The sequence below is a fragment of the Podarcis liolepis genome, assembly GCF_965112155.1.
Source record: "Podarcis liolepis genome assembly, chromosome: 7".
NCBI classification, from domain to species: Eukaryota; Metazoa; Chordata; class Lepidosauria; order Squamata; family Lacertidae; genus Podarcis; species Podarcis liolepis.
In genome coordinates this window covers 81001866-81012449 of record NC_139561.1, presented here as the reverse complement: position 1 = coordinate 81012449, position 10584 = coordinate 81001866, and positions in this window count along the sequence as shown.

Sequence of the window (10584 nt, the reverse complement as noted above, 5' to 3'; positions counted from 1 at the left end):
GACCGCCTGATATTCAGCCCAGCTAGGAAGCCCAGACTCTATCTGTTAGTATGAACCCTATCCAAAACAGGTATGAGAGGAGTCATGGCATACCCTCCAACATTCTTCAGATGAGAAGAGGAACATTCTCTTTTATATCAGTATCATGAAATCATAGAATTGTAGCCCTGGAAGGAAACCTGATGATCATTTAGTCCAGCCGCCTGCAATGCTGGAATATTTTGCCCAATGTAAGGTTTGAACCCACAAACCTGAGATTAAGAGTTTCATGCTCTACTGACTGATCTATTCTACTGCCGGAGCATTTCCTGCTGGTTACAGAAACTTTTTTGAGGAAACACAAAAAATATTTCTAAAAGGAAGTGCTTTGCCTCTTTAAAATCACATGGTGAGTGGTAGTCAAAGAGGCTCTTTGCATGTGCTCAGAGGCACCTTTCTTACACAAAAGCATGACATAAGGCTTTGTTGCTGCAGTAAAAGAAACCCCCATGAACCAAATGTGTTCTTTCATCATTTAGAGGTTTTGCTATTGCCTCCAGGCCCTGCTTCGCATAGGCATCCAATTGGTCCCTGTAACAACACAATATCAGTATGGATGGCCTGAACCTGCAGGCTCCTCTTATAATCTTATGTTCTTCATAAATATATATGCATAAAGAAACACACACACTGTCATTTGCTGTCAGAACTTTATGGAAATTTTCTTCTTGGCGGGCTCGTTTCTGAGCACAGTTCAAAGTGTTGGTGCTGACCTTTAAAGCCCTAAATTGCCTCAGTCCTGTATACCTGAAGGAGCATCTCCACCACCATCGTTCTGCCCAGACATTGAGGTCCATTGCTGAGGGACTTCTGGCCGTTCCCTTGCTGTGAGAAGCCACGTTACAGGGAACCAGGCAGAGGGCCTTCTGGGTAGTGGAACCCACCCTGTGGAATGCCTTCCCACCAAATGTCAAAGAGAAAAACAACTACCAGACTTTTAGAAGACATCTGAAGGAAGCTTTTAATGTTTAATAGACTATTGTATTTTAATATTCTGTTGGAAGCTGCCCAGAGTGGCTGAGGAAACCCAGCCAGATGGGCAGGGTATAAATAAATTATTATTATTATTATTATTATTATTATTATTATTATTATTATTATTATATTTCTGAGACATTCCTGGCAAATTGGAACACTTGGAGGGTATGGGATGGAAGAGTATCCATGTCTACTGACACCTCCAACTTTTGTGTTGATAGAATGCAGTCTCCTGTCACATCCATTACAATGGCCACATTTCCATTTTGCTCTGTCCAGCCTGAACATGTGGACCAGGATGATTGTTAAAAACTCCTAGCCAGTCCCAGGTGATGCCATCTTAAAGGTAAAGGGACCCCTGACCATTACGTCCAGTCATGACAGACTCTGGGGTTGCGGCGCTCATCTCGCTTTATTGGCCGAGGGAGCCGGCGTACAGCTTCCGGGTCATGTGGCCAGCATGACTAAGCCACTTCTGGCGAACCAGAGCAGCACACGGAAACGCCATTTACCTTCCCGCTGGAGTGGTACCTATTTATCTACTTGCACCTTGGCATGCTTTCGAACTGCTAGGTTGCCAGGAGCAGGGACCGAGCAATGGGAGCTCACCCCATCATGGGGATTCGAACCGCAGACCTTCTGATCGGCAAGTCCTAGGCTCTGTGGTTTAACCATCTTAGGCAATGTTATTGACCAGTTGGTGGCCTGCCAGTGATTTGTAATAATAATAATAATAATAATAATAATAATAATAATAATAATAATTTATTTGTACCCCACCCACCTGACTTGGTTTCTCCAGCGACTCTGGGTGGCTACCAACATATATAAAAACATAAGAAAATATTAAACATTAAAATGCTTCTCTATACAGGGCTGCCTTCAGATGTATTCTAAAGGTTACATAGTTACTCATCTCCTTGACACCTGATAGGAGGGTGTTACACAGGGTGGGCTCCATCATCGAGAAGGCCCTCTGCCTGGTTCCCTGAAGCTTCACTTCTCTGAGTGAAGGAACCACCAGAAGGCCCTCAGTGCTGGCTTTAAAGGTCAGCACCAACACTTTGAATTGTACTCAGAAACATACTGGGAGCCAATGTAGGTCTTTGGGGACCATTGTTATATGGTTCTTGTTACAACCACATCATCATCATCATCTCATCGTCATCATTTCATCATCAACCTTATGTTTATTATCAAAATCCTTAGTGTCTCTCCACCACTCTTTTACCTTCATTTTCTTTTAAGTGTCCTCCATCCTTGTTTTACTCAAATATCTGCCATTGTTAAAAACAAACACTTCCATTACTTTCAATGTCCCAATCTTCCTACTGTACCAAAATGTTTCACTTCCATTCCTCAGTTGCCTCATGTGTGTGAGAGACAAATGCTGTGGAACACCCAAACATTTTATAGGACCAAATGCTTACTTAGCCTGCTTTGCTTTTTATATACTACTTTATTTCCCTGCTCTGACTGAGGGAACATAGCGGAACCTAGTGAAATTCTATGTCTCTTGGTAAGGGGGACTAGCTGCAGCAGCAGTCCCCCTTTTTGTGCAACAAAGGGAGAATTTTCAAAGCCAGGCAGGAAGAAAAAAAGAGAGTGAAATGGATAATGATGTGTGTTCAAAGGAGGCTGCAGAATAAGACAGAGGAGAAGGTGTGGAAATGGGAGATCTGTGTGCAAGGGAGAGTCGAGGAGCAAGAGGAGGAGAGGAAAAGGAGTGCAGCTGAAAAAAGGTGTGTAAGGGGGGTTGTGAAAATGGGAGGCATAGCAGGCCTGGGGACATAGTGAATCAAAAGCAGGAGCATGAAAGAGGCTGCAGAATAGGAGGAGTTGGTGGCTTCATATGTTGGAGAAAGGTGGGAAGAAGCCTTTGTAGTTGCAGTGTGAGGGAGGAAGTTACCACAGGCTGGTTTATCTCGGGGGGGGGGGGGTTTGTACAAAAGGAGGGAGTGATAGGACTTGGACATGGGTGTGAACATGAAAAAGGATTACCCTTATCTTCCATGAATTTGCCCATGGATGGCTAGTAAACCTGGTGGATATGTTCTACACCTGTTGTTGGGGCAGCATGGCTCTGAATGTCTGTTGCTGGGAACCAGTAGTGGAGAGAGTTGTGTGGCCCTTAGCTCCTGCTTTCAGGCTATGCACAGGCATCTGGTAGGCCACTGTGAAAATAGTTTAGTTGAGCAGATGGCCTGATTCAAGAGACTGATGTCAGTTCTGGCCAGCTGAAGATTCTGGAAAATCTGTTTTCAACAGCCAAACTCCTAATTAGCTCTAAGTGCTGCCAACACAGTGCACTGGCTGAAGAAGAGTGTTTCCATAATGTACCTGCTGAAGAAGTTTGTTTCATCATTTCATCTCATTTGAGCCAACTGCTCATGTGGCAGTGAAGGAGGCCAAAAGAGAAAAAAGGTTGAGACACCATGGAGCCCTTTTATAATCTATACCTGGGGTTGAGAACCCCTGGCCTAGGAGTCAAGTGCAGCCCCTATATACCTATATACTAATTCATGTTTCATATTTCAAAGCAATCTCCAGGTGGCTTACAATATCATAAGGACATCACAAAAAGTTAAAACAAATACTGTGCACCATGAAAGCTTACCACCCTACTTATTAACACAGTCCACTGGGGGCTGGCCTAGGAGTCAAGTGCAGCCCCTATATACCTATATACTAATTCATGTTTCATATTTCAAAGCAATCTCCAGGTGGCTTACAATATCATAAGGACATCACAAAAAGTTAAAACAAATACTGTGCACCATGAAAGCTTACCACCCTACTTATTAACAGAGTCCACTGGGGGCATTTGTAGCTGCCTACCAACCTTACTGTATGCTTGTGAAACAGGCGAAGTAATGCCACTGTACTGGAAGAAGCAAAGATCATCAGTGTCGAAACGATGATTCTTCTACACCAACTTTGTTGGACTGGTCATGTTGTCGGGATGACTGATTATCATCTTCCAAAGCAACTCTATTCCAAACTTACAAATAGAAAGCCTAATGCGAGTCATCAACAAAATAGGCTTAAAGACTCTCTCAAGACAAATCTTTCAAAAAAAAAAAAAAGGTAGTATAAACACCAACAATTGGGAAACACAGGCCTGTGAGCTCTCAAGTTGCAGAACAGCCTTTACCAAAGGTGTCATGGACTTTGAAGATGCTCGAATTAAGGACAAAGGGGAGAAATGTGCCATGCTTGGCAAACCCTTACCATGATCAACTCCCCCTGGAAACCTATGTCCTCACTTTGGAAAGGCATGTGGATCCAGAATTGGCCTCCATAGTCACTTACGGACCCACTGTTAAAACCGTGTTTATGTAAAACAACCTTACTCGGCTACAAGGGGTCACCAAAGAAGAAAACATGATGTGAAATGGCAGGACGGGGTCCAGTGCTCCCAGGCTGCAACTCTGCAGATGGCCACCTTTACCCAGCCAAAGCTTCAGGGAACTGGAAGGGACAGGATGAAGGCTTTGCCCTTGTTTGGTCCTCCTAGGGGCTGGAATGCAGAGAGGGAGCAGAAACGAAAGGAAAGGAGAAAGGAAAGGAAGATAAGTTTATCTGGCCAAGCTGGCAAAACCTTCACTGCATGAGCAGAGGCAAGCAATTGGAGAGGATCCTTAAGTTGGCACACAAGAGAAACAGAGAAGCAGAAATAGGAGAAATAAAGGGCAAACTGTTCTGTATTGAATCAATATAGGACACAACATTTTACTTTGAAATGAGGGACAACCCTGTACAGTGGTACCTCGCAAGACGAATGCCTCGCAAGACAAAAAACTTGCTAGACGAAAGGTTTTTTCGTTTTCGATTTGCCTCGCAAGATGAATTTCCCTATGGGCTTGCTTCGCAAGACGAAAACGTCTCGCGACTTTGTTTTCTTTGTCTAAAAACAAAGACATGTTTTGTTTATAAAGTTAATTTATTTTCCCTTCAATTTTTGAACTGCTCTTTACAGTATGTGTGACTTTAAAGAGCAGTTAATAAACTGTTGTTGTACCAAATTTGGCTTTGTTTGGACTTTTTTTGACCATAGGAACACATTAATTGATTTTCAATGCATTCCTATGGGATTTCGTGCTTCGCAAGACGAAAAATTCGCTAGATGACAAAACTTGCGGAACGAATTAATTTCGTCTTGCGGGGCACCACTGTACATGCAAAGCAAAGATCATTACCACAGTTATGGTTTCAGAAAAATAGAACTTTCCCCTACCAATACACATAGAGCATTTTCTGGCAGAAAGCCACAAACAGAGCAAGAGAGCAGTCCACCAACCTGTCTCCACCTCATTGGTTGGCAGTGCTACTTACCATGAGCAACAACAAACTCAGTGCACTGGGTCTCAGCATTATAACACTTGATGGTCTTTGAGCCCTCACAGGCTTTTGAGAGAGAAGGAAAACAGGTCGGACACACCTTCCCATTTAACTTACGTTTCGGCTCTGTGGAAAACAACCCCAAAATGAACACACAGTTTCAGCCCATTTCTCCTCCCTCTCTTCCTTTTGTTACAGTGTAATAATTTCTTATTAAATTTTCAAAAAATTGATATAATCAATGCATAATCAATTTTTCAGACTCCCCACCCTATTTTCCACAGTCTTTTTACTTCTTTCCCTCTGCTGCACAATACCTTCTATTTCTTATACCAACGCATCAATACTTTATTCTTTAATTTCTTATGCTGCTCATATTTCAAATCCTGCTTGTGACTTCATCATACAATAATTTCCTTAAATAGTCTGAAATGGGCTTCCATTTTTCCACAAAGCAATCATCCTTAGATTCTCTCATTTTGCCTGTTAACTTTGCCAAATCTGCATAATCCATCACCTTACTTATCCATTCTTTGGTGGTAACTTCTACTTCCTTCCATTTTTGTTCTTAGAGAATCCTAGCCACTGTTGTTACATACATAAACAACTTAAAATACATTTTTTTGGAACTTCTTCCCCCATAATCTCTAAGAGAAAAATTTCTGCTTTTTTGTTTTTGTCTTTTTTATATAATCACTTTAGACATCTTTTATATCTCATCATATAACATTTGCCAAAAAACCTTCACCTTCTTAAAAGTCCACCACATATAAAAGAAAGTTCCATGTACCATTTATACTTCCACAATTATTTACAACCTTTAACCAATTTGTTAGGTGATAAATACCATCTATACATTATTTTCATATTATTTCCTTTGGGAGTATAACAGGAACAAATTAATTTCGTCTTGCGGGGTACCACTGTATTAAACAGGATAGGCGGCAACCCTATATCCCAAAAATTCCACCAACATTTTCTCCTGAAGCCTCCGGAGCGCAGCGGGAGGTCCTGCTGCATTCCAGAGGCTTCAGGTTCCTTTTGCTCTCTCCTGGCTTCAGCAGAGAGGGAGAACTGCGCAGCGCCCCTTCAGCAAACAGGAGGAGAAATGGAAGGGGCTCCGTTTCTCCTGCCACTTTGCTGAAGGGGCGCTGAGCAGAGAGGGGAAGATTTATTTTTTCTTGTTATCCCCCTCTAAAACAAGGTGCGTCCTATGGTCGGGTGCGTCCTATACAGCCAAAATACGGTGTGTGGTGACCCTCTTGTTTATTCCCAAGTGGTGCTGACCTGGCCTTCTAACCTCAAAGTGCTACCCTGGGGGAAAGACCCCCCCTTCCACCATCTTTTCTGTGATCCAAAGCAATGGGTGGCATTTTGCTCCTGTCCCTGGAGAGAGAGGTTCCGGGGTTTGCCCTGAAAGCACTTCATGGTGGCATTAATCCACGCAGGTAACATGCTGTGCCCCCCTTTCATAGCCCTCTTATAAGGCAGAAGTGTACCTACGAAATCAAGTGGGAAACAACAATGCTGCCGCTTGCTTGTTTCTTTTAAGTTCGCATTAAATGTGAGGGTGTGGGAATCTGGAGCCCGGAAAGGGGTGGGCTTCATTTGTGCCTTAACAAGCCTGTTGCACTTTTGCCAGCCCTCCGCTTCCCATGGGGCAATGACGGGCAAAACCCTTGGGGGTGGCTGGCGGCAGATGGGGCTGGTGGGTGGGGGACATCCTCCTGGAGAGGGGGGCAGCCGTGCAGATCCCACCTCTGTGCCTTCTTCCTCAGGGGAGATAAGGGAGCGCCCGGTCGCTGCACGATAACTCTGTGGGGGCTGCAACTCCCTCCCCCGCTCCCCCCCCAAGAGTCTGCACTTTGGAGTGCAGAAGGCGAAGGCTCACCCCGTTCCCTCAGATCTGGGGTTATTAAGGGGGGTAATGTTGTTGGGGGGCTACCTGATCCCACAATTCTGCATGCCCCCTCGCCTGCAACCCTGGTGGGGGGCCTTCCTCTTTCTTTCTTTCTTTCTTTCTTTCTTTCTTTCTTTCTTTCTTTCTTTCTTTCTATTAATCTTCAAAAATGACAAAAATAAGCAACAACAACACCAATACAAAAACAACACAAAAACAAAACAAAACAAATTGACTTCCCTGTAGTCCCTTCTTTGGTTCCATTCCTTTTCAATATATTGCATTTCTACTGTTCAGTTTGAACCTTATTTAAATTACTTATTAAATAATTTTTAAAACCCTGCTAATGTATTAACTTGTGTATAATAATAATAATAATAATAATAATAATAATAATAATAATATATTATTTATACCCCGCCCAAGTGGCTGAGTTTCCTCAGCCACTCTGGGCGGCTCCCAATCGAGCGTTAAAACAATACAGCATTAAATATTAAAAACTTCCCTAAACAGGGCTGCCTTCAGATGGGAGGGCATTCCACAGGGTGGGCACCACTACTGAGAAGGCCCTCTGTCTGGTTCCCTGTAACCTCACTTCTCACAATGAGGGAACCACCAGAAGTCCAGAATGACTGCCAGGCTGCGCACCTGGTCCTTCTGGGGCACCGTTACCCCATTCAGGACCAGGGAGTCCCCTACACCCGCCCATCCCCTGCCCCCCCAAAACAGTACTTCTGTCTCTCACACAGGACCTTCACCGCCTTCATTGGTTGTGATTTAAAAGAGAGGTAGAGCTGGCTGTTACCTGCATACTGATGAACACCCAGCCCAAACCCCCTGGTGATCTCTCCCAGCAGCTACATATAGATGTCAAAAAGCATGGGGGAGAGGACGGAACCCTGAGGCACCCCACAAGTGAGAGCCCAGGGGTCTGAACACTCATCCCCCAACACCACTTTCTGGATACGGCCCAGGAGAAAGGATCGGAACCACTGTATAACAGTGTCCCCAGCTCCCAGCCCCTCTAGGCAGTCTAGAAAGATGTTATGGTCGATGGTGTCAAAGGCTGTTGAGAGATCCAGCAGAAGTAGGAAACAGCTCTCACCTTTGTCCCTAGCCTGCCAGAGATCATTGACCAGTGCAACCAAGGCAGTTTCAGTCCCATGATGATGCCTGAATCCCGACTGGAAGGGATCCAAACAGTCCACTTCTTCCAGGCACACACAGTTACCACATTCAGGTCTAGGGAGTCACCCCCCCACACACACACCCCATCCCCCAAGAACAGTACTTCTGTCCTGTCAGGATTCAACCTCAATCTGTCAGCTGCCATCCATCCACCAACCACCCCCACACACTCACCCTGGATGATTTAAAACATACACACCAAAAAATGCATCTATGTACATAACTGAATTGAACTTGGGCCACAGTCCAGCCCCACAAACTCAGGGCCCATCTATCCTGAATCCTTTCCAAAATTAGTTCAGAGGCATGACTAATGTTTCAGACCCTCCAAGTGTCCCTATTTTCCAGGGGCTGTCCCAGATTTTCAGAAGTTTCTGATTTGATCCCAGAATATCCTAATTATATATATTTGACCAGGAAGGAGGGGAGATTTTGTGTTTTTGTCCCCCTCTCAAATTATGAGCAAATGGATCCAATTTTGATGAGTTCTTTCACAAAATTGTAGAAGAAAAGCTAAAGGATTCCTATTCAGATCCTCGTGTGATTCAAGGCTTATAAAAAGCAGAAATAGCAGAATCGCTGTGCATCCTTGTATGCTGTATAGCATTTGGGTATTTAGCCAATGATGAAGCACCACAGAGGCAGATTTAGAGGATCATGGACTGCAAGAAGATGAAACCTATCCATTCTAAAGGAAATCAGCCCTGAGTGCTCACTGGAAGGACAGGTCCTGAAGCTGAGGCTCCAATACTTTGGCCACATCATGAGAAGAGAAGACTCCCTGGAAAAGACTCTGACGTTGGGAAAGATTGAGGGCACATGGAGAAGGGGACGACAGAGGATGAGGTGGTTTGACAGTGTTCTCGAAGCTACTAACATGAGTTTGACCAAACTGCGGGAGGCAGTGGAAGACAGGAGTGCCTGGCATGCTCTGGTCCATGGGGTCATGAAGAGTCGGACACAACTAAATAACTAAACAACATAGAATGCAAGGTGAGAGATGGGGGGAGGCGACAAATTTTGGTGTCTCACAGGGTGCCACTCAAATTTGGCCCCCAAGTCTGCCCGTGGCCACCAGAATATACAGAGAGCAAGTGAAGGGGAGATATCTGAGGTGAGGTCAGAACTTCCAAAGCATTAGTTATATATAGCCATGTTTCTATTCCTCCAAAATAATGAAAGGGAGGGGGGAGGAATGATGCCTTCTTTTTCTGAAGCAGATTTAACTTTAGACACCCCAAGAAGAATTGTTTCACAACAAAGAGGCCTGTTTTCTTGAACGTAAATGAGCAATAAACCCTTGACAGCAGTGCCTTTCTGCTGAAGTAAATCCATCTCCTTCATTCTTCATTTTTTGGAGGATTTTGAAAATTCCTATTCTCCCAGGCATTTAAAGGCTGAAAGGCGCTGCTCCTAGCAGCCATGAATTTACTGTATTATCTGGAACCAGTTATTGCTAATTTTCAATGTTCTTAATGTTTCTCAACCTTTTCAGACAGTCTAGAAGGACGTTATGGTCGATGGTATCAAAGGCTGCTGAGAGATCCAGCAGAACTAGGAAACAGCTCTCACCTTTGTGCCTAGCCCACCGGAGATCATCAACCAATGCAACCAAGGCAGTTTCAGTCCCATGGTGGAGGTAACAGATTGGAATTGATCCCATGTAACATGACTAGACAGGACTCTAGCACTCTCCCGGCCCTGCTCCCACAGTGGAGTCTACCTCCTTCCGAATTTGAGTGACTTTATCACCGGGGCGTGCAGCGGGGAGGTCGGTACACCAAAAGGAATCCTGTACTACTCCTATTGCCCTATTGCTCAACTTCCAGAACATGCACTCCGAAAACTGGGTCTTCCCAATAGGACTCCTGATGTAAACTAATGTCTTCCTAAAAATCACTGCAACCCCTCCTCCCCACCCACATGACCAGGGTTGTTGTGCATAAGAGAAACCTGGTGGACAAGCAGCAGCAAGGACAAGCCCATCTGCTTCATCCAACCAAGTCTCTGTCACACATGCCAGGTCAAATCCTCCCTCCACAATCAGGTTATGGATGGCAGTGGTTTTATTCATAATTGACCTGGCATTGCACAGCAACACTTTCAGGTCATGTTGGTTTCTCTTGCTGATTCCAGTA